Consider the following 24,744-nt stretch of genomic DNA (forward strand, 5'->3'; position numbering starts at 1 on the left):
CCCTTGGTGGGATTCGAACCCATGCACTCAGAACATTAGCCTGAGGTCTCAAAGGGATGTTAAGCCCATGGTTTCCAGCTGGAAGCAGTCAGACACTTTAAAATAGGAAGTTAAAAAGTAGAAAAGCAATGAAAGCCTAAGATTTTCCCCATAATTTTCAACCCATACATTGTAGCACCACCTGCTGTATATATTGGCAAGGAAGCTGTTGAGAGCTCACAAGAGAAAGCAGCCACATTTTCGAGAACATGTTTTCTCGATCAAAATGTTTGGCTTGCCACACAAATATGTATTGTGTGATAGCTGTCGGTGTCAATTACAGAAAAATTTTTTGCTGATAATTTTTCACACTTTGTAAAGGTCGGCATAAATGACACAGGATAAACCCACGTGTCTTCAGCAATGAACTGGGAAGTGCACTGAATGGGTAGATATGGTTGAACACATTGGCTGGCTTGAGAAGAGGAGGCAGCGCGATGAGAGCCACAGCTCACGGTTCTTCAGCCCGGACAAAGTAGGATCAGTGGCTTTGCATTTTAACGTGCTTTCCAAGTTTTCATTTATGGTGCCACAGTTCAATGAGGGGAGGTGAAGAAATACTGGCAGTCTTAACAAGTACTGACTGCCTGACACAATATTGATTGTTAAGGCATGAGGTGTCAGGGCTGTGGCCAAATCATTCTAGCTTTACAAGTCCCTGAATTAAAAAAAAATCACCAAAACCATCCACCAAGCAAGAGAGAGGTTTTCACATTTACGTCTGGAAAGCACAAGTTTTAACGATTTGGCAGAAAATGAAACCTTTGGCAGGAAATTAGAAAAAAAAAGCCTGAAATGGAACTTAACCTCACATCTGAAGGAATGATTGAAAGGAACTCTATTGTGCCATTAATTAATGAACCAAAGAGTGTTAAATAAAGACATCCTGTTATCAGAATTCAAAACAGAAATTTAGTCACACTAATATAATCAAAACAAGAGGTTTTCAGTTGCACAATCTCTCAGTGTTTCTCTCAAATATTGTGGGACTTCGGGTTGAGAGTGAGTCTTCTGGGAGATGCATGACATCAGTGTGTTTCTTAAATAGAAATTTCTCTCATTTGGAGCCAGGCTGAAGTTTTCCTGATACAATAGCTCCCACTGGACCTTTTGCTTCAAATGTTTGGCTTCAAGACTGAGGAGGAAAAAATGATCGGGGGATTGAATGGGATGTTCATTTGCAGGCTGATAAGACTTGTAACCATATTTTAGGTTATCTGCATAAACTCGCTGCAGTCCAGTTGAACAACAAAGATATTTGGTGAAAAATAATTAAGATGAAAAGAATAAAGCATGCAAATCTCATTTGGCAGGAACAGACCAGTGACTCAAATGGTTGTAAACTTGATTCCTCACCAGTGGGCTGTGAGACCAAGATCCATGACTAAGTTGTGACTCCTACAGCTCTGTTTCTATTGGATGAGTTTAAACAGTTTTCGATAAAAATAATCAGTGATAGTGGGAACTGCAGATGCTGGAGAATCCAAGATAACAAAGTGTGGAGCTGAATGAACACAGCAGGCCAAGCAGCATCTCAGGAGCACAAAAGCTGACGTTTCAGGCCTAGACCTAGGCCTGAAACGTCAGCTTTTGTGCTCCTGAGATGCTGCTTGGCCTGCTGTGTTCATCCAGCTCCACACTTTGTTATCTTCGATAAAAATAATGTCTGAATCTACAATTAAACACAACAAGCCCGATAACACAGGTTGGTCAAAATACTGAATACTGAAAAAAAAGCACTTTTTTCCCTGGCTTACTTTTTGTTTTCACCAGCCTGCTTGTTTACAAGAAAAACAATACGAACGGGGATCAGATAAATTATATCCTCCTTTAACTTCTATTTTCTTCCCCAAAAATTGAGCAGGATAGCCTTGTTTTGGGGAATCCTCTGCCTTTTCTTTGCAGTCCAGTGCAAGGAGGCATTATGCAGATTCTATTGAGTACACACCCACCCTGTAGTCAGAATGAAATTGGGTCTCCTCAGGTCAGATTGCATCTGTTTCAGAGGCTGAGTAAATTGGGATTATAATCCATGGACTTTTGAAGAATGAGAAAGGATCTCAATGAGACATGCATGATTCTGGATGAGCTCAAGAGAGAACCCATGCGATGTCAAAGAGATTGCTTGTGCTGGCCAGGGAAACTAAAGCACTAGGTACAGTTTCAGGGCAAGGTGCAAATCATTTAGGACTCAGAAGAGAAGGAAAGGATTCTGAATCTACAGAAATCATCACCCCAGAGGATTGTAAATGCTTCATCAATGAACACAATTAGAGTGTAAATGGCAGAATTTGCTCTCTCAGTGAATCAAGGGAAAGGGAGCAGGACATCAACCTGAACATCAACCAAGATTATATTAAATAGCAGAGGACAGCATAGACCAAGTTGTCTATCCCTACTCTTATTTCTGATTTTCTTGTGATCAATCTTATTAGGAGAGATAAAGGAAGAATTTGAAAAGGGAATAGATAAAGGAAATCTAGAGTCAGCATTTAAAAGCCCCAAAGAGTTGCGAGCAACAGTGTGTGCTTGTGGATATTTTCCATATGATGGGGCCTGGTGATTACTGGTATAAATACTGTGAGTCCTATATCAAGGGAATAATTGTCTGGGAGAAAGACTAGTGGCATATCTACCTAAATGAACATTATGTCTAGAAAGCTGTTTAAAAGGAATTAGTTGCTTGGGTGAATTGTTACCTCCAGTTCACAGAAATGAATGGATGTGTTGAAAAATCCTCATGATTGTAATGGTAATGTCACAGTCAGGGTTCACCAATTTAAAGGATGAGCCTTACTGGAGAATTTCCTTTTGTTAAATTTGTATTCTTTAAGTTTGCTTCAACAGTTCTGATAACTGTCTCAAAAATGTATTTTTATTAAAACACTGAAAGAATGCTGGTGACATGATGAAAGCTACTGCGTTAGAATGGTTTTGATCCCACAGGTACAAAGAAGCTGAATTAACAATCTCAATGTGACTAAACTAGCCCTATTCATTAGGTTCCATTAGTGTCACTAGTATTCATTATATGTGTCCTCTTGATGAAAATACAATTTATTTTTGATTTCCTGAAATCATGCTGTCATTTCTGCAATTTAAAGAAATTATAATTTTTAAATAAAAAGGGAGGCAAAAGACAAATGAAGACTAAGAAATGACTGGTCCAAAATGTTTACAATGTTCTAATGTGTGTAGCCTGGGATCTGATACAAACTCAATAAACAACTGGAATGCCAAGGATGTGATACAAGTCACACTCCACTGACTGGACCACCAGGAGTCTGATATGTATCCTATTTCACAATTAGACTATTAGGGATTTGACAGCTATTTTATTCCAGAATCAGACCCCCAGGGATCTAACACATATCTTTGACAACTGTTGGACTCTCTGGTATCTGCTATGTATCTGAATTTTCAAATCAATGTATCATTAGGCAGTCAAATAATGCCCACCACTTTCACCATCAGATTTTCTGGCAGGGGTTCATTAAAATTTTCACCACCATTCCCACCAAAGGGCTCAGAAAGTTATGTCAGATTTTCAGTCTTAGTCCCCATAAATTCTTTGTAAATCATTCCACACGAGATGTTTCTCTTGTACTATCAAGCTGAGTTCTGAATTTTACACTTTGGACCATACGCAATTGATTACTGGATTTGTTGGATATACATCTAAGGCTTCAGAATGATTAAAGGGCTATATATTTGTTCAAACTGTTCTTACACTCCAAAACTGATGACAGTTCAGAACTACTTTATTGGCCGTAAGGCGATTTATAATGTACTGATAGGTGCTATATAAATCCAAGTCTTTATTTCCTTTGTTAAAGGTACAACCAAAAGTTCTTCCATTGCTGTTGATGTCTGACAACCAAAAGTTCTTCCATTGATGTTGATGTCTGACACACAAAAACAAAACTCTGTGCTTAATGAGTGTGTTGTGCACTAAATACCAGCAAAACCATAACTTAACTCATGGCAAGTCCATTTCATTTCGGCATAGGAACACGAATCACTGAAGCAGCGGCAGTTCCAGTTACACTGCTCCTTCAGTGAGTGTCAGAAAGTGCTGCAGCTGGAATTGATACTGTTAAACACACTGTCAGGACTCATACACTCTACTATTCTACTAGCGTGATTATAGAGAAGAATTCGTACTTCAGTTGTAAGATCATTTTCTCTTGTAGTCTGGCCCTCAATAGATACCAGAACTGTGAACTTGAGCTGATTTTGACTCAAAGTACAAAAAATTCAGAAGTGGTGATCTTTTTTCCCCATCCCTTGCTAACTAATAAAATCAGTTTGCACAGCATCCATCTCCCATTGGATTGGATTTCCCTTGCAGTTAATGAAATCAATAACGAAAATCTTTCAGAGTGAGAAAACAGCCATTCAGCTCATCAATCCTGCTCTGCTCGGTGTCTGCGTACCATGTGTACTTACCCCACCCATCATCACTGCCATCAACCACTACACGCCTTTTTAAACACCTCCCATAATGACCTTAAAGGATGAAATTTTCAGCTGCTGTACTATGAGTACAGCCTCAGCCACCACGGTAGGTACAGGAAATCTGTGTGGTTTGCAGAGTTGCAGTGCTGTCAGTAATTCAGCGATCCAATGACAAAAAATGGTTTCTATTTCCAAAATTACAAAAAGAAAATGATGAAGAGGAAGAGATAAATTGATCCCTCATGATTGCGCCACATAATCATAAGGTCCTTTTTGCATCAAAACATATATCTTCCCCGTTCCATCATATAATTTCCTGGAACTGGATAAAATCATGGGGAAAGGAATTTCAATAATTCCTCTTCCTGGCTCTTAAACTGGATGAATTAGTCAAGGAGATCACTCTGGCTCTGATTAATGTCACACTGTCTCTACAATGAAGAGCCATTCAAACAAGTCCCACCAGTTGGCAGCAGTCTTTTTTAGGAGGAAAGGCAGAAAATGACCCTGAAACTTCTTGGTCTACCTTCCCTGGTAAAAAATTCAAATTGAATTGAATATCTTAATTACTCCCCATACCCTGTTCCCAACACACATTAAGCAAGCTGCCTTTCATGCTGTTAATTGATACCTTCTCTTCAGGCCTATAATGCACTTACTTAAGCTATTAGGGGAGTTCTTCTTGAATTTTTTTAAAATATTAGCTCCACTCCGGATTTTTTTCAAGGCAGTCTGCAAAACAGTCCAAGTTAAACATCAGAAAATGAATTATTTGCTTTATTGAATGTTAAGTTGGAACTTGCTTTGCATTCTTTAAGCTACTGGGAACTTAAACTTATCTCTTCATATAATTAGTATGCAAGGATAGTATCAAATATTCATCAAATGCTGCAGTAACAATCTCCACTGCATCAGTTGTTTGAACTCAATATCCTTAAAGTGTTAGACAGCAGATTTTGCCAATTAGTGACGGTTTGAGTGCAGTTTTATCTTGTAATCTGGAGTACATTGGGAAGTGAGTTGAATGGACTGGTTCACTCAGTTCAGACTTCTGGATGGAACCCAAACCCAAGGGGCAAAATTACATTAATTCCGAACAACATTCAACATTAAACGTAAAGTTTCCTTATTTTATGTGGACTCACTTAACGTACAAATCAGGGAGGAGAGGAAAATTGGGAAAAATATGAAGACATAAATAAACTTGAAGAATGGGCATGTAATTGGCAAATGTATGGGGCCACATAGCTCTTGAAAAGTGAGAGTCTGAGTGTGTTAAAGGAGCAGAGGGGTCTGGAGGTACAGGTATACACATCACTAGAGATAGCAAAGTGGTTCAAAAGGACATCAGTAAAAGAAAACAAACATTGAAGTACATGTTAAATTTATATAGAACTGGGTCATGCCAATTCAGTTTGCTGTCATCAAGGGCATAGATACCAAATGTTCAAAGAGGCTAGCACGGCGTTAAAATATTCCAGCAATCTGTCCCTTAACAAATAGTAAATACTACTGAGGTGCAAGTGATATGGAAGTGGTCTTTTGGAGTAAAAACCTGCTATCCTCTCTTATAAAAACAGCAGTAAATTTCCTATTCTTGCCACACAGTGATGCTTGAGATGTTTCCTGTCAAACAGATGAACCCAGATGGTCATTGCCCACAACAAGTTGATGCAACCTGCAGCCAGACTTTTACACCCCAAATTGCTCAAGGACGAGTTCCAAGGATATCAAACAGAGCTTCATCCTTCACTGCAAATTGGAAGTCACACTGCAGAAACAGTCTATAAACTCTAGAACAGGCAAAAATGGGCAGAAGGTGAGCATAAGTAAATGGATGCAAGAGCATGCAATGCAACATGTTTTAATTTATAATCTTGGTTTGGAATGTGTATTTTGCAGATTTTTTTGCATTGTGGTTAGGGGGATACAATGGTGGCCAGTGACAGGAAAGTTAAGGAGTTTGGGGCTATTGGTTGATTGAAAAATATGGGCTAGCGATAATGGGTATCAGATTCAGCTGAGCTATTCATGGACAGTGGTGCAAGATGCTGACTGTCCAGGCCACACCCTCATTTCCACCTTTGCATAGTCCTCCTGTTCCTCAGCATCTCACCAGTTAAATGTTGTGCCTTGTGCCCACGAGGTTTGCAGAGATAAGACGGACCAGGTTCCAAATAAAGATAACAAAGTGTGAAGCTGGATGAACACAGCAGGCCTAGCAGCATCTCAGGTTCCAAATAAACAAGACTTTATGACAGAAGTTTTTAAAATGTTTGCATCCTGCAAGCCTTCTTTTCAGTTTCTCTTTCTTTGTACTCACTCCCAGAAAAATCTCCTCTGACTACTTCATCTCGGCCCTCATACAGCCCACAGTTACTCTAAACAGTTGAATGTGATTATTGAATGAGATTATTGCAAAGCTGTGCAACCTGAAATCTGCTCGGTCAATTGGTGCATGGAGTGGAATTGTTTCTTCAGATTGCCGATGGACTTTGTTCAGTCATATTTCTTGTAGCAGCATAGGTTTCATTGCAAATCAGAATCACAAGAAACATTGGTCAACAGTGTCATGACCACGGATCAGAAACCAGAAACACCTACAGACGTGTTGATCTTTAATAATGATCTTTTCTAAGAATAAGAATATGCAGCCAAAAGTTGACTGTAAATGTAAATCATCTACCTAGAGAGAGAGCAAGAGAGAGAGCGAGAGAGAGACTCTGGAATAGCACACCTGATGATGCATCAAAGAAGCCTCATAGGAAGAAAATGCACTACAAACTGAATTTGAACCTCCCAGGTGTACATCAGACAGTGAAAATGATGGCAAGAAAATATAGCAGCCTGGACAAGGGACATACTTGCATTTTTCACTTCACTGGGACACGGTAAAAGTGAGTGTCAATCCTTGTCTGTGTGTGTTGGTTGCTTGACATCCTATTCTGTGGTCTAGTGTTCAGTAAAGATTATAATTCTGAGAACACCCCCTTAAAATACTCCTGCACTGCAAATCTGGCTCTCTCTCACACACATTCTGAGTGCTGCTAGTTGACTACAGCCAAAAGAAGTCAAGACTCTTTAACTGGGATAGCACAACAATTAAAATAGCCAGGATAACAAAATGTGAGGCTGGATGAACACAGCAGGCCAAGCAGCATCTCAGGAGCACAAAAGCTGACGTTTCGGGCCTAGACCCTTCATCAGAGAGGGGGATGGGGAGAGGGAACTGGAATAAATAGGGAGAGAGGGGGAAGCGGACTGAAGATGGAGAGTAAAGAAGATAGGTGGAGAGAGTATAGGTGGGGAGGTAGGGAGGGGATAGGTCAGTCCAGGGAAGACGGACAGGTCAAGGAGGTGGGATGAGGTTAGTAGGTAGATGGGGGTGCGGCTTGGGGTGGGAGGAAGGGATGGGTGAGAGGAAGAACAGGTTAGGGAGGCAGAGACAGGTTGGACTGGTTTTGGGATGCAGTGGGTGGGGGGGAAGAGCTGGGCTGGTTGTGTGGTGCAGTGGGGGGAGGGGACGAACTGGGCTGGTTTAGGGATGCAGTTGGGGAAGGGGAGGTTTTGAAGCTGGTGAAGTCCACATTGATACCTTTAGGCTGCAGGGTTCCCAGGCGGAATATGAGTTGCTGTTCCTGCAACCTTCGGTTGGCATCATTGTGGCACTGCAGGAGGCCCATGATGGACATGTCATCTAAAGAATGGGAGGGGGAGTGGAAATGGTTTGCGACTGGGAGGTGCAGTTGTTTGTTGCGAACTGAGCGGAGGTGTTCTGCAAAGCGGTCTCCAAGCCTCCGCTTGGTTTCCCCAATGTAGAGGAAGCCACACCGGGTACAGTGGATGCAGTATACCACATTGGCAGATGTGCAGGTGAACCTCTGCTTAATGTGGAATGTCATCTTGGGGCCTGGGATAGGGGTGAGGGAGGAGGTGTGGGGGCAAGTGTAGCATTTCCTGCGGTTGCAGGGGAAGGTGCCGGGTGTGGTGGGGTTGGAGGGCAGTGTAGAGCGAACAAGGGAGTCACGGAGAGAGTGGTCTCTCCGGAAAGCAGACAGAGGTGGGGATGGAAAAATGTCTTGGGTGGTGGGGTCGGATTGTAAATGGCGGAAGTGTCGGAGCATGATGCGTTGTATCCGGAGGTTGGTAGGGTGGTGTGTGAGAACGAGGGGGATCCTCTTTGGGCGGTTGTGGCGGGGGCGGGGTGTGAGGGATGTGTTGCGGGAAATACGGGAGACGCGGTCAAGGGCGTTAACGATCACCGTGGGGGATTGTTGCTGTCCTTGAAGAACTTGGACATCTGGGATGTGCGGGAGTGGAATGTCTTATCGTGGGAGCAGATGTGGCGGAGGCGGAGGAATTGGGAATAGGGGATGGAATTTTTGCAGGAGGGTGGGTGGGAGGAGGTGTATTCTAGGTAGCTGCGGGAGTCGGTGGGTTTGAAATGGACATCAGTTACAAGCTGGTTGCCTGAGATGGAGACTGAGAGGTCCAGGAAGGTGAGGGATGTGCTGGAGATGGCCCAGGTGAACTGAAGGTTGGGGTGGAACGTGTTGGTGAAGTGGATGAACTGTTCGAGCTCCTCTGGGGAGCAAGATTAAAATAGCCAGTCCAGTACTGATCCCTATTGCTGCAGGGTAAGGTTTCAGGTAAAGTTCACAAAGTTTATTCCTTTTTGCCTGAGAAAAGTGCCAATGATGATGTTACAGAAAATATAGCCAATTTGAATGGTACCAATTAGTACCAGAAGCATACAATCAGAAATTCCATACCCTCAGGAAATGGCCTGACAAAGCATAGTACTTAAGTGGCTTGCTTTCAATCAACAAGTATGAGCAATTAAGACAGAAATCACTTATGAAAGCTTCCATGAAATAATTCTGGATGAGGGTTTTAAAAGGTCCATCCCCTTCCTACTGAGGTCATAGCCCAGAGGGTGACTTGGTGTCGGTGAGCCACACCTAGGTGTAGGTGCTGATGAGGAAATGAAGACACTTCACAAATCTGAAAACAAGTGGACAGTGATCTACTAGATAGTGACACTGGCCAGGTACCATAGGGGCATATTGGTGGTAGCTCATGAAGCTCTGATAGCTGGGCATATTAGTATAGACAGCAAGGCATCAGCGAGCATCTATAATTGCCACAGATCCACAAGGAAGTTGGAAGATGTTGCAGAATCTTGAAAAGAGTGATTTGTTAAAGCCCAAATGACCAAATGGGTCAATGATGAATACTGGTCAGGACTGCAAAGATAGAAGCAGTAGCGCAGTTCTCCCATTCCCACAATAAATGTCTTGGGATTGTGGATGTTCTACAGAAAGGTCATCCCAAACTTCAGAACAGAAGCTGCACTATTAACAGATCTGCTACAGATAAAACACAAAGATAGTATCGACTGGGAAATGACAAACTCTTTTTGAAAAGCCGAAAGCAATTGTTTTAAATGTGACCCCGTTCTAACAGCTCCAAACTTTAACTGAGTATTTAAAGAAAGCCTTGAGCTAAGGGGGTGTCTTTCTCCAGGAAGACTAAATACTACTCGAGAGATCATTTGGTACCTGCCCAAAAAACTAAACAAACATCAGAATTGGTACTCCATCCTCAGTTTGTTACTGGTTCTCAATCATATTAAGATACATGTCCGAAATGAGCAGCGAGAAACCATAATCGATACAGACAACAATCTGTTTGTGAAAAGGTTTTAAAACTCAGAATGCACGATCATTCTACTGAGTGGTTTCGTGAATGATAGCACTTAAAAATGACGTTTACTGCAAAGAAATCAAGTGCAGTTGCAAATGTCCCAATCAGAACCTAAAGACGCCCAGTTAGAATTGAAGAGAAATGATTGACAAAGCCTTGAAGAATGAATGCATGCGTGAGTGTGCCTGCATCTTCTAAACAAAGATCCTGCATTTTGTCATGAAAGGAGAATGAAACTCATTTCATTCATCAAGTGGAGAGAATGTCCTGATAGATCATAACCTTGGATCAATATGGGCATATCAAACTTTCATTGCAACATGTGCTTTGCTTTAAAAAGGCCAAACAGCTAAAAGTTGACTGCAGGTGTAAATCCAGAGAGACATTCTGGAATGTCACACCGAACTAGATTCAAAAAACATACAAAGGGAGAAAATGCACTACAATCTGAGATCAGAGATAATGGGAACTGCAGGTGCTGGAGAATCCAAGATAACAAAGTGTGAAGCTGGGTGAACACAGCAGGCCAAGCAGCATCTTTGTGATCCTGAGCTGCTGCTTGGCCTGCTGTGTTCATCCAGCTTCACACTTTGTTATCTTACAAACTGAACTTTCAATGTCTTGGGAGTATCTCAAATTTTGAATATGATAGTAAGAAAAGACAGCAGCCTGGGCAAGAGGAATATTTACATTTGTCCCCTTTTGTGAATACACAGGGACACAGGTTAAAGGTGAATTTCAACTCTTGTCTATATGTGTTAGCAGCGTAATGCCCTGGTGTGCGCACCAGTTCGCTGTAAGGCTCACGGTTCTGAGAAGAGCTTTTTAAACATCTGTCTCCATTCTGAGTGCTGGCTCTCATTCACTGACAGAATTTTTTCAATAAACCCTCAAAGACAAGAACTTCAAAATTACCTGTTTAACTAACAACATCAGTGCTACCAGTAGTGTCCATTACTTTGTCCATAACATTTAACTATCCACTGTCCCCAAAAACAAACTCAGAGATGATCTGTGATAACACCATGTGAAGCTAAAGGAACACAGCAGTCCAGGCAGCATCAGAGGAGCAGAAAAGCTGATGTTTCGAGTTGGGACCTTTCTTCAGAAATGGGGCCTCATTTCTGGGGAGGTATCCACAAGGGAAGGAATCCTTTGAAAACTTATCTCACTGTGACCAACCAAGGGGCTGGGAGAATAACCGAGGGGAGCCCATTCATCCCCCAACAATATACATCATCTCCTCACCCAGGAGGTTCACAATTTGAGATAACCATCTAGAAAGGTAATCTGGGGGCTAGTCATAACAATGGATACTTGTCATTCAATAGTTAAAATCTGGTTTACCTTGAGAGTTGAATGCAGACTGTCACAGAACAAAATCATAAAGACTGCTACCAGCATGCATCACAAATAAGAATCATACAGAAAAAAATCACATTTTAGAGCACATTTCATGACCTCAGGATGTCTCTGTTTTTTTTGCAGCCTGTAAAGTACTTTTGAAGTGTTAATGACTGGATACATAGTGGCCAGCTTACACTGCCAACAATCACACACTGAGGAAAGAGAATCTTTTTCAGTTCTGGTTTGGGCAAAGTTGGTACACAGTCCCCATAATGCATGCAGTCATTAGCACTTTGCACCATGTGGAAGTCTCTATTCCAAACAAATTCAGGTATTGTTGTGAGACAAAAAAATGAAGTCAAGTCTCATGGACTGGAAGGCCTGAATGACCTCCCTTAGGAGGAAAGGTACAAAATCATTTTCAGCTTCAATGCGGATGGAGCCAATTGTTTGAAGTTCATCGCTGTTCTCACATTCAGAGCCAAGGTCAATAGACCCCAGCTCCAAGATTGTGGTTATGGTTGTAGGGGTTCACAGATTTTAATGAGGCCCTCATTATTGAAGTACCAACATCTTCAGATCTTCCTCATGGAGGTTCAGGTAGGAGACTTACTCCCTGAACACCAAGATAGATATGATCTTCTGCTAAGAGCAAGCCACACATTTTACTTTTCTCTCAACAGAAGTTGATCCTGCTCTACATAGCTCCTGCTTATTCACCCAGTCCTGTTCCATTCCAAGAGGATAACCTCTATTAGTACACAATACTTGGGAACAAAGGTTTGTACAGGAGCTTTAGAATGGTAATTAACAAAACAGATGGTTGTGGTTCTTGGAGGCCAATTTCAGCCAAACAGCAACACTGTAAGGATGCCTCAGGGTAATGTCCTGGGTCCAGCTATCTTCCTTAATCAATCACATCCCTTTGAGCAGTAGAATACGCACTAACCTTGCAGGAGGCCAACTTGTTTCATAGATCACGTTTCAATCACAATATGGGGCCCATTTGCAGATTGGAAAATTCTCATTGATGCAGAAGAAAGGTCCTAATTAGCCCTCTAATTACTACAAACATTGATAATATTGACTAACATGGAGATCAGGAGGGAACGTAGGGTCATTATTTTTGACGAGAGATAATAGGAACTGCAGATGCTGGAGAATCCAAGATAACTAAGTATAGAACTGGATGAACACAGCAGGCCAAGCAGCATCAGAGGAGCACAAAAGTTGACATTTTGGGCCTAAGATCTAGGTCTGAAACATCAGTTTTTGTGGTCCTAAGATGCTGCTTGGCCTGCTGTGTTCATCCAGCTCTACACTTTGTTATCTCATCATTTTTGGATATGGGTCTGAAGTTATGAATAATTCATGGAGCACAATAAACACCACCACTGCGATTATGTCATGAAGACTTGTGGGGTAGTTAAAGTAGGATATTGTGGGATACAGACTTAGGCTAGGCCCTCACGTCACTGTCTGCGGTCATGCAGAAACTATTTTTATAGTCTGTAAATAGATGTGGAAATTGAATAGACTATAGCATGTTTACTGTACCAGACACTCCTTGTTAAACCTGAAGAAGGCTATCTCTGCACATATAACAGCACATCAGTCCCAAAGGAACACGGGGCAGAATCTTATAGGGGCCTGAGCATCGTGGGCTATGAAGAGATTTGTGACAGAATTGCGCAAGAAGATCAGTGAGGACCATCTCAACGTCAGAATCAACTCCTTCCAAATTCCATGCATTTACTGAATGTGTGGGTTGAGTTTTTCATGTCCCAGTGGCGAATTGCCAATTCACAGGCATTACAACTTATTAATTACCTCATTCATGCCGCAATTCACCTCATTAACATTCAGCTTCCTAGTTTGCTAAATGAACCAAATGAGCAAAACATTAAGAATTCTCAATAGAATTTAGAGCAGTGCTTGTAAAGAAGTCAGCTCGATAGATCTTATAGAATATGAGTTCCCTGACTGAGGTTGTTAATCTGGTCCAATCAGGGATCCGTGGCTGACAGATAAGAATAGGATTGTCAGACATTCTGTTCACTCTGGGAGCTGGCTCAGCATCAAGGACTCTCCATGTGTAAGTAAAAGGTGACTTGGTGACAGGATACCAGCCTCTGAGGAGTTGTTTCACGGTGCCTCCAATTTCAGTTCACTGCTGCCTGGAAGCAGCCTCCATGTTGCTCAACACAAAACAGCATCCAAGAACATGATGCATTATCACCTAAAGTACAAGACCCTCATCCGTGGAAATTGGCATCTGACATTTGCCAACCACACAAGACCATCAGAGTAACTCTCTGATCCATTTGTAGTCTGCTTAGTAAGCACAGGCTTACATTGCAATAGCTGAAGTGTAGACTATTAATTCAAAGACTCACATTCTGGGTAGCCAGGTTCAAATCCCTCCACAACAAATGACGGAATTTGAACTCAATAAAACAAAATCTAGAATTAAAGACTTAAGGTTACCATTGTCAATTGTCAGAAAAACCCACCTGGCTCACAAGTTTCTTTAAGGAAGGAAATCTACCATCCTGACCTGGTCTGGCCTATGTGTAACTTCAGACCCGCAGCAATGTGGTTGATTCTCAACTGCCCTCTGAAATGGCCTAGGAAGCCATTCACTTTTAACAAACACCAGATAATCTCAAACGGACATGAAACCAGACAGACCACCTGGCATTGACCTAGGCACCGAAAAAGACAATGGCATAAGTTGACTTGTCACCCCTTAAAGTTCTCTTTACTAGTGCCAAAATTGGGAGAGGTACCTCACAGGCTGGTCAAACCACAGCCTGACATAGTCATACTCACAGAATCATACCTTACAAGCAACGTTCCAGACGCCACTACTGCCATCCCTGGATATTTCCAGTCCTACCGCCAAGACAGGCCCAGCAGAGGTGGTGGCACAGTGCTGCAGATTTAGGAAGGAGTTGCCCTTGGAATTCTCAACATTGACTCCAGATCCCACAAAGTCTCATGGCTTCAGGTTAAACACTAAGGGCCAGGAAACTTCCTCCTGGCAATTATGTACCGTCCTCCCTTTGCTGATGAATTGGATCTCCTCCATGTTGAACAAGACTTGGAGGAAGCACTGAAGGTGGCAAGGGAATAAAATGTACTCTGAGTGGGAGAATTCAATGTCCAAAATCAAGAGCAGCTGGTTGGGTCCGAAAGCACATAGCTACCAGGCTGTGTCTGAATCAGGTGGTGAGGGAGATGACAAGAGAGAAAAACAAGTTTTACCTCATCCTTACCAATCTGCCAGCTGCAGATGCATCTGCCCATGACAGTATCAGTAAGGGTGACCACTGCACTATCCTTGTGGAGACAGAGTCTCACCTTCATGTTGAGAATACCCTCCATAATGTTGTGTTGTGTGGCACTATCACCGTGCTAAATGGGACAGGCCTTGCACAGATCTAGCAACTCGAGACTGGGCATCCATGAGGTGCTGTGGGCCATCAACAGCAGCAGAATTGTATTCCAGCACAATCTGTGACCTCATGGCCCACCATATCCCCCAGTCAACCATTACCATCAATCAGGGGGATCAGCCTTGGCTCAATGGAGAGTACAGAAGGGTATGCCAGGAGCAGCACCAGGCATACCTAAAAATGAGATGTCAACCTAGTGATGCAACCAAACAGGACTATTTGTATGCAAAGCGATCCAACTATCAATGGTTCAAATCTAAGCCCTGCAGTCTTTCCATATCAAGCCATGAAGAGTGGTGGACAATTAAAGAACTCACTGGAGGAGGATGCTCCACAAATATCCCCATTCTCAAGGATTGAAGAGAAAAGAATATCAGTGCAAAAGATAAGGCTGAAGCATTCACAACAACCTTCAGCCTGATGTGCCAAGTTAATGATCCATCTCGGCATCCTCCAGAGGCCTGTAGCATCGCAAATCCAGTCTTTAGCCAATTCAATTCACTTGATGTGATATCAAGAAACAGTTTAAGGCACTGGAGACTGCAAAGACTGTAGACCCTGACAACATTCTACCTATAACACTGAAGACTTGTGCTCCAGAACTTGCAGTACGCCGTTCTTAAGCTTTTCTAGTACAGCTACATCACTTGCCTCAAATTAATTAGGACAGTGGCAATGCCATCTTTACAAAATCATACCAGTTTATTTACTTTTGGAAATATAGCGGGACACATGAATGGAACAGAATGAGGGCCATATTACTTGTCTTTGTATATCGGGATGATTATAGTTAAAAGCATATTATTTCCTTTATATCACTTTCTAGTTTTTGCCATTTTTCATTGTGACTTGGGATTCCTCCAATTTCCTTGTGGATTTCCATCCAACCATTTCCCTACCTATAATTATCTGTGCGAGAAATCGTGATTCCTCACCAGAAATTTTTCTTCTTTACTTTTTAACACTTAATGCCAATCTATGTTTCTCAGGCTGCAAGAATGTTATTTCTGAATTATTCCATTGTTAGAATTTCCCTTGCACTATCAAAAGTTTTCTCAAGCTTTGGTGAAGACTGGCCTCACAGCATTTCTTTCTCCTTTACAAAGTCTACAAATGTCTGATTTCTTTCTTCTAGAGCTACATTTCAATTGATGAGCTTCAGGGATAAGTTCAAAAACATTAAGTTTCGCCTTTTTGACAGTTTAATAATCTGCAGAATGTTCTCCTGACAAATTAGTCTACACAGTCGTAGTTGCACCTGTCAAAACTCTCCGCAATATCCAAACAACTTTTGGCCACTTCAGCTATCCAACTACCTTCTCCCAAATTAGTAATATCCCTTTCAACTCCATCCTCAGTAAATGTGGGTACTCAGCATTGATTCTTAGTCAAATCAAGTCATTGGCAACAGAATCACCCTCCAAGCTAATACCATCTCTTTCCTTCTTTATTCTTTGGCCAAAATATATTGTATACTTTATCTCTGTGGAGTTCAAGTTTTTTTGTTAGATTCCCATTTTCATCTGCCTTCCTGCTAACTCAAGTCTTTTCACTTCCTTTCTCTCTTATAGACAAGTTTCTTTTCATTTCTAACTGTGTCTTGGATAATTCATGTTGTGACATTTCCATTCTAGGGTTGTTTCCTTCCAATTTTAAATGTTAGGTAATATGATCATAACAAACAGGAACAGGGAGGCCATTCAGCCCCTCCAGCCTGATCTTCCATTCAATAAGATCGTGACTGATAATGACTTGAAACATCACCTTGTTCTGAGAACCTGCGTTTTCTTCGCCTGTACCTTCAAAAGAATCTGCTAACTTTCTCAGCCTCAGGGGAGGCAATGGTCTAGCAATTGCCACTGGACTGTTAACCCAGAGACCCAGATAATGTTTTGGGGACCTGGGTTCAAATCCTGCCACAGCAAATGGTGGCATTTGAATTCAATAATATCTGGAATTAAGAGTTTAATGATGACCATGAATCCAGGGTTGATTGTCAGGAAAAACCCATCTGGTTCACTAATGTCCTTTAGGGAAGGAGACTGCCATCCTTACCTCATCTGGCCTACATGTGACTCCAGACCCACAACCATGTGGTTGACTCTGAACTGCCCTCTGGGAAATTAGGCATGGGCAATAAATGCTGCCTGGCCAGCGATGCCCTCATCCCATGAATGAATAAAGAAAAAAAAACCTAGCTTTTGTCAAAATACTTCAAATAATCCATTGTTTTATCTACCACTTCCAGAAAACTCTGATTAACATTCACAGCTATCTTCAAATTCCACTCAAAAACTCCGTAAAAAAAAAGAGATTCTGGTCCCTCTTGAAACCAGTTATTTCAAATCCTGGATGAGCCCCAACTCATTATGATGCTAGCTGATGTTACTACTGCAAAGTTAGATCCCACACTGAAATGTGGCTTGAAAGATCATGGTACGTGTCTGAGATAAATAAGTAAACACAACTGAACATCATGTTAAAAGTCACTATTTGATGAGAATGAACATACCTGAAGACAATAGGAAGACATTTTATTTTTCAGGTATTGTCATCTCAAAGCAAATCTCATAAATTTTTTCTTCACAACAGAGTAATTCCTTAACAGTCCCAAATATTTCAAAGTCATCCTTTATTCTTTATTCATTCTCAGGATGTGGGTGTTGCTGGCTAGGTAGCATTTCCCTAATTACCCAGCAGGCAGTTAAGAATCAACCACATTGCCATTCGTCTAGAGTCACATGTAGGCTAGACTAGGTAAGGATGGCAGATTCTTTCCCTAAAGGACATTAGTGAACCAAGTGGGTTTTTCCCAACAATCAACAATGGACTCACAGTCATCATTAGATTCTTAATCCAGATACTTATTGAATTTAAATTCTATCATTTGCCGTGGTGGGATTTGATCCTGGTCCCCAGAACATTATCTAGGTCTCTGGATTAATAGTCCATTGATAATACCACTAGGCCATCATCTTCCATCCTTTGTAACAGCCACTGACAGCCAAAGATTTCTATTTGGTTACACTATTTCTGGGTTTAAATTAGGTAATTATTCACATCTCCAACGCTAACATTTTTCCATCCCTCCAACACCATGAAAGATATTTTACAAAATGGACTGTGTATCCACAACCATCAATTTAGTGACTCTGGATTGCTGAATTATTGTTGATTAAAGTACCAACTGAGCAACTGGTTATTCTCGCACCATAGGCACTTTATCCAGTGATTTTCTGAGCTGTAAGAGATTCTTCAAATTTACTGTTTTTTGCCTTTAATACTGTCTTGATTAAAATTAAATTGGATTTGATCTACAGATGATCAACTGGCATAATATGCTCGAGGGATTGAACTTTCTAGTTCTGTTCCTACAATCCCACTCATCCATTAACATATCCCACATTCGACACAACTATCATCAAAGGGAAATATTTTCATGAATCATTTTAACATACCTAAGCAGGCACAGCAGATCTTGTGACAAACTCACCAACAGTGTAGCATTCCACTGTGCTCAATCCTGGGTATCAAATCCACAGCCCTGAGAATAGGAGGTGACCAATCCATCCACTGACTTAAAATGCTAAAAATCCAACATACTCCAGACAGGGCTCTGAGCGAGCCTTCCAATTTACACTCCTGACTGATGAAGCTGCATACTGGAGCAGTAAAATATCGCAATTTTACAACTATTTCAGAATTGTGTGAAAATAACGCAAGTTTATTAAATAATGGCTTTACTTTCATCTCTTTGAGTCGAAAAGCTGGTTGCTGTGTTCAGTGGAAGCAGAGGGTCAAAAGCAGATGACCTCAAATGTAGTCCACCTTGGATGGGGTTGGTCTATAATTCCTTATCAGTGATCATGAACTTGTTTCAGTGCTTTTCCCTGATATTCGGCCTCTCCTTTCAATATACCTATCTTCATTTTACACTTAGCCACGATAGTAGTCAGTGTTAACTGGAGTTTCTTCATATCATTTCACACCAACAGAGTTTAGTGAGTGATTTGTCCACAACTTTCCAAACCTATGGAAAAATTTGTAAAGTGCAAATAGTGCCTTTTTTCCAAAATTAGGAGGACAGCAGAGGCCAAGTAAGAGGATTGTACAAAGAATCCCATTTCCTCCTCCCCATCCATTACAAATGATGTATTAATGTGTATTTTCATTTGTCATGTGGCATTACCACCGTAGATATTAATACCAGACAGAATTCATTACTGCTTGAGTGCTGACAGATATTTGTTTGCAAGGTATAGAAAAGAAATGTTGACACATCGGTGTGACAGTCTGTATTTCCAAGGTACACTCTGTTTGTTTTATCTTTGACCCTATTTTTTCAATACTTTGTCTCTTCCTTTTTCTGACTAGCAGCAACAAGCAGTTCAACTCACCAAAGGCACCAAAGAACATAAACAGAATTTCATCTGAATCCCCCTACCACTCACCAAAAAACTTCCTGAACTGAAAGAGAAAAAGACAAATAAACAAAAGAGGGGAACTTGAACAGAGCGGTACAGAGCTCCAAGGTTTGCACAGAGCTCAAAAGTGCTGTGTTGAGCAATCATCACAGGACTTTCTTTATTCTGAGGGACTAAACATGGCTGATGGGAAACCAGATGTGAGTAAAGCCTGACGTTCACACACAACTGCAGTGAATTCCTGCCCTGCTTTATCATTCATGCACTTAGCGGGACACTTAGCAGCTATTTGTTGAACGTTAAGTTTATGCAGTTGCTTTGATGCACAGTTTTCTTACACGTTTTAGAATTAGCACTTGTAACTCACAAAGCTAGATCATGGCTTTGTACAATATCATGAAGAAGTCATAAAGAGCCAACAAGCCACTTCATGTTTCCCCTCTGTTTTAATTTCTATTAAAATCCCTGGACATAAAGTACATGACCACCCACACCTGCCAAAATGGTATTTTTGTATATTGTGAACGTATTACATTTTTCTTCCAGCGTCCACTCTATTTTGGTTTTGTCTTATTGCTTGTGGTTTATTTTTAAACAGGGCCAGTGGTTTGTTACCCAATATGAAGCAAGCAGGATTGCATAAGCAAACACTTAGTTAAAGTCAAAAATTCAATTTTTTAGCTACAATACAGTGGTGATAGTTGATCTTTGATGGGAATGTAGCATGGGGATCGACTATTCAGACCGATCGATGTTCATTTTGGGCATGTAAAATTGAGAATTTTTTGATTGAATGAAAACAGAAATTGTTGAAAAAACTTAGCTCAGTGCTTTTGAGTGATGTCAAGTTTGGGCTCTGCCAGGACCACTCAGCTTCTGACCTCATTACAGCTTTGGAACAAAATCAGGCATGGACAAAAGAGCTGAATTCCAGAGATGACATAAGAGTGATGATACTTGACTACTTGACATCAAAGCTGCTTTCAACCAAATGTGGATTTATGCAGCCCTGGCAAAAACTGGAATCAATGGATAACGGGGACAAGATCTCTGCTGGTTAGAGTCAACTCTGGCACATAGGAAGATGGTCATGGGTGCTGGAGGTCAGTCATCTCAGCTCCAGAAAATCTCCTCAGGGTAGTGTCCCAGATCCAACCATCTTCAGCTGCTTCATCAATGACCTTCCCTCCATCTTGAGGCCAGCAGTGGGGATCCTCGGTAATGATTGTACAATGTTCAGCACCATTTGCAACTCTTCAGATACTGAAGCAGTCCATGTTCAAATGCAACAAGATCTGGACAATATCTGGACTTGGACTGACAATGGCAAGTATAACATACATGCCACAGAAATGCCAAGCAATGGCCATCCCTCAAAGAGATAATCTAATCACATTTGTTTGACATTCAATGGTGTTACTATCAACAAATCCCCACTACCAAGATTGTGGATGTTATCTCTGACCAGAAACTGAATTGGACTTGCGCGTAAACACAGTGGCTGCAAGCACAGCGCAGAGGCTAAGAATACTGCAGCTAATGACTCACCTCCTGACTCCGCAAAGTCGGTCCGTCATGTACAAGGCACAAGTCAAGAGTGTGATGGAATATTTCCCACTTGCCTAGATGGGTACAACTCCAACAACACCCAGGAAGCTGGACACAATCCAGGGTGAAGCAGCCCACTTGATTAGCACTATATCCACAAATATTTACTCCCTCCATCACCAATGCTGAGTTACAGCAGTGTGTACTATAGACAAGATGCGCTGCAGAAATTCACCAAAGCTCCTTAGACCGCACCTTCCAAACCCACAACCACTAGAAGGTCAAAGGCAGCAGATATGTGGAAATACCACCATCTGCAAGATCCTCCCCAAGCCACTCTCCATCCTGACTTGAAAATATATCACCGTTCCTTCACTGTCATTGGCTCAAAATCCTGGAATTTCCTCCATATGGATAATTACAGTCATCTTACAGCATATGGACAGAAGCATTTTTGGAAAGCAGCTCATTACCACCTTCTCAAAGGCAACTAGGGATAGGCAATAAATGCTGGCCAGTTAGTGACATCCATGTACCACAAGTGAATAAAAGAAAACATGCAGTTGATTTCTAATAATGTAGTATAATTCAGAATCAAAATCTAATATGTATGTCTGAAATACATAATTGGCAGTTACCGTACAAAACGATCCATGTGCCTGAAGTATACTAACATTAACCTCGTGTCATAGCCCATCAAAGCCAAAGATTGAATCATAAAAGAGCCAATCTATTAAGGTTTAAAACAACTCAATATCCACTAACTCCTGCCACCTTCCTAAATCCAACTTGAAGGGAATGACTGATTTTTCAGGTAGTGGTGTTGGGGGTGAAGGTGGGAGGGGGGTGTGTGGGGAGGTGAGGTGCAGGGGGTGCTGATGGGCCTTGCCTGAAATCGGAGTGGATTAGGCTTGGACAGTAGCCGGAGTGGAAAGGGAGGTGGTGAGATGCTTGCACTTTTACATCCAAATTCTGGCTCAAACCACCTTCAAACCACCTACCTCTAGTTTAAACAGGATGGAAAGGTGGGTGAGTGGCCAACTAGAAACAAGAGGGCAAATTGGCTGGCTCACTGTGATAAAATGGCTGCAAATTTTGCCAACCTTACCAGTTATTGACTGGGTTTCACTAGCTTCAGGCAAAGGTACTTCCAGGTGAGACTTGGCAGGCCCAGGAGGTGAATGTATTTTATATTAACTTCCCGGATTCAGCATGCTTACCTCCCCAAAATTTCCTAACAAATTCTCTGATCTCCACCAACACCATCCTCCCAGCCAACGAGTGTCTCCAAATCCTGACAGACTCCTCCTGCACCTCACCAGGACTCTGACCACTCGCCTAGACCTCTGAATCCCTCTTCACAGAGATCTTTGACTTCTACCACACTTCCTGGCCCCGGGGGCCCTTAAGAAAGTTAGTCCATCTGAGATTGTGCCCCAACCCCCAATCACAATTCTGCCCTCACCAAACCCAATCAACACCTCTGGGTTCAGCCCTCCTTCTTCCCCCGCTCCCCCCACCCCCCCCCCCCCCCCCCCCCCCCCCCCCCCCCACCGCCTCACCCGTGAACAACATCCCAACCCAACCTGAGATGGATCACTCCACATCCCCTCTTTTGGCCAGTCCCCGAGGTCATCACTAGTATTGGTTCTCTGTTCATCCCATTGATCATCCTGAATTTTCCTCCCCCAGGATTGTTCCCCTTTCCACCCATAACCTTGCCTCCCCCCCAGATTGTACCCATCTTCACTCACCCCAGTTTATTCAAAGGCTTGGCCTCATTCCACTCTGCCCTTCCACAACTCCCATAAGACAGACTCTGAGGGCATGAGTTATGTCTTGTCCCAGGAGCTTGAGAGCCTTTGTGTTGGTGACATAGCCAGAGCGTCATTAGACTTCCATCCCTAGCTCCACTCATTTTTTTCAGAGCAGAGAGGACATAAGGGCTGACATATCAATTGTCTTGTAAATTCTGCTTACTTTCCTTGAAACAAAATCCAAAATTTCTGCACAAAGTCCTGCTTAGAGAACTGTACTTGGCAGCAAAACATGAAGCATCAGGCAGAATGACTCCTGAAAACATAAGGCACAGCTGGAAAAACAAAAAGGTCCCTTTAAAAATCTCTTGACCTCTGAGACATCCTTATGCTTCAAAGCCTTTGTGCTGGCAACATTTCATGCAGAAAACCCAGCATGCCAGAGGTCAGAAGATGGCAGAAAGCCCCTCCATGATCTTATTTGCATTCACAAATGAAGTTCCTGCCTGTTTTGGTTGAAGGCTTCAGGAATGTACACCAAACCCAAACTGAATGTGCAATCCAAAGCCAGGGCTAATCCAGCCAAAAAGAAAGTAGCCACTTTATTCCCTTTTATTGACTTGAAACAGCATCTTCAACACCTCAAGCTCCCACTTCAGTAGCAACTGGAATGTCACAAATTACCACATGTGTCCCTGTACCCTGATTAAGGCAGATGTGAAACAATTGATAGGTAGCTCCAAAATGATGGACAACCACTGGGACGCGTTCCATTGCAGCTGGGTACTTATCCAAAGTTGTCCAGAATCTAGCTCTACTGCCGACAAGCTAAGCCTCCATATTTCTAAGGAGGAAGAGTAATTTAATGACATCATTAGTGCTTTGGTAATGGTGCTAGCGCACTCACAAGTTTGGCAGTAAGTTGTGCTGCACCCTTTATAGCTGAGGAAAAGCTCAGTAACTGCTGTTCTGACCAGTGAGCTGCACTAATACTTATTTCTACCTTTAGTCGACCTTCAACGTGGTAATTTATAGGGAGGTGTTTTGGTGGGATCTTTTTGGTATAAAGTTTGCACTTTGGGGGCATCCAACATGACTCAACATAATCAGGTCATATTTTAAGCATATCTTGAAACACTGCCTTAAAAATATTCTTTGTCAGCTTTAAGCATGGTAACATGCCAAAGGAAATTGGGATGTTGTGTTGAGGTTGTACAGGACGTTGGTGAGGCCACTTCTGAAGTATTGTCCACAGTTCTGGTCACCCTGCTATAGAAGGATATCGTTAAATTGGAGAGGATTCAGAAAAGATTTACAAGGAAGTTTCCAGGACTGGAGGGTTCGTGATTTCAGGATAGACTGGATAGCCTGGGACCTTTTTCATGGAGCAGAGGAGGTTGAGGGGTGTCCTTATGGAGGTTTATAAAATCATGATGGGCATAGATAAGGTGAATAGCAAAAGTCTTTCCGCAGAGTGGAGGAATTCAAAACCAATGGGTGTATTTTTAAGGTGAGAGGAGAAATATTTAAAAGGGACCTGAGGGAAAGCTTTTTCACACAGGTGGGGTGGAATGACCTGCCAGAGGAAGTGATAATTGCAGGTACAGTTACAACATTTAAAAAATATTAGGATAGACACCCAAATAGAAAGGTTTAGAGGGATATGGGCCAAAAGCAGGCAAGTGGGACTAGTTTAGTTTGGGAAACTTAGTCAGCATGGACAAGTTGGACCGAAGCGTCTGTTTCTCTGTTGTATGGCCCAATGTCTCTAGCACTGTTTAAAATGAACATTTCAATATAAAAAAGCATTTTAGCTAGAATGTCAGCCTACCATCTGGGAGCAGCCCAATCTTAAATTACTCAAATTAATGTTTTAAAATCTATATAAGTTTTCTTGGGGTACATTCATCAACCCATTAAGACATTTAAATCCTTTTCAAATGAATCCTTGAGTGACTTAATAGCCAAAGCCAAGCCTAAATGCCTGAACTGAGACAGACCCCAGGA

This window comes from Stegostoma tigrinum, chromosome 4, assembly GCF_030684315.1.
Source record: "Stegostoma tigrinum isolate sSteTig4 chromosome 4, sSteTig4.hap1, whole genome shotgun sequence".
Taxonomy (NCBI): Eukaryota; Metazoa; Chordata; class Chondrichthyes; order Orectolobiformes; family Stegostomatidae; genus Stegostoma; species Stegostoma tigrinum.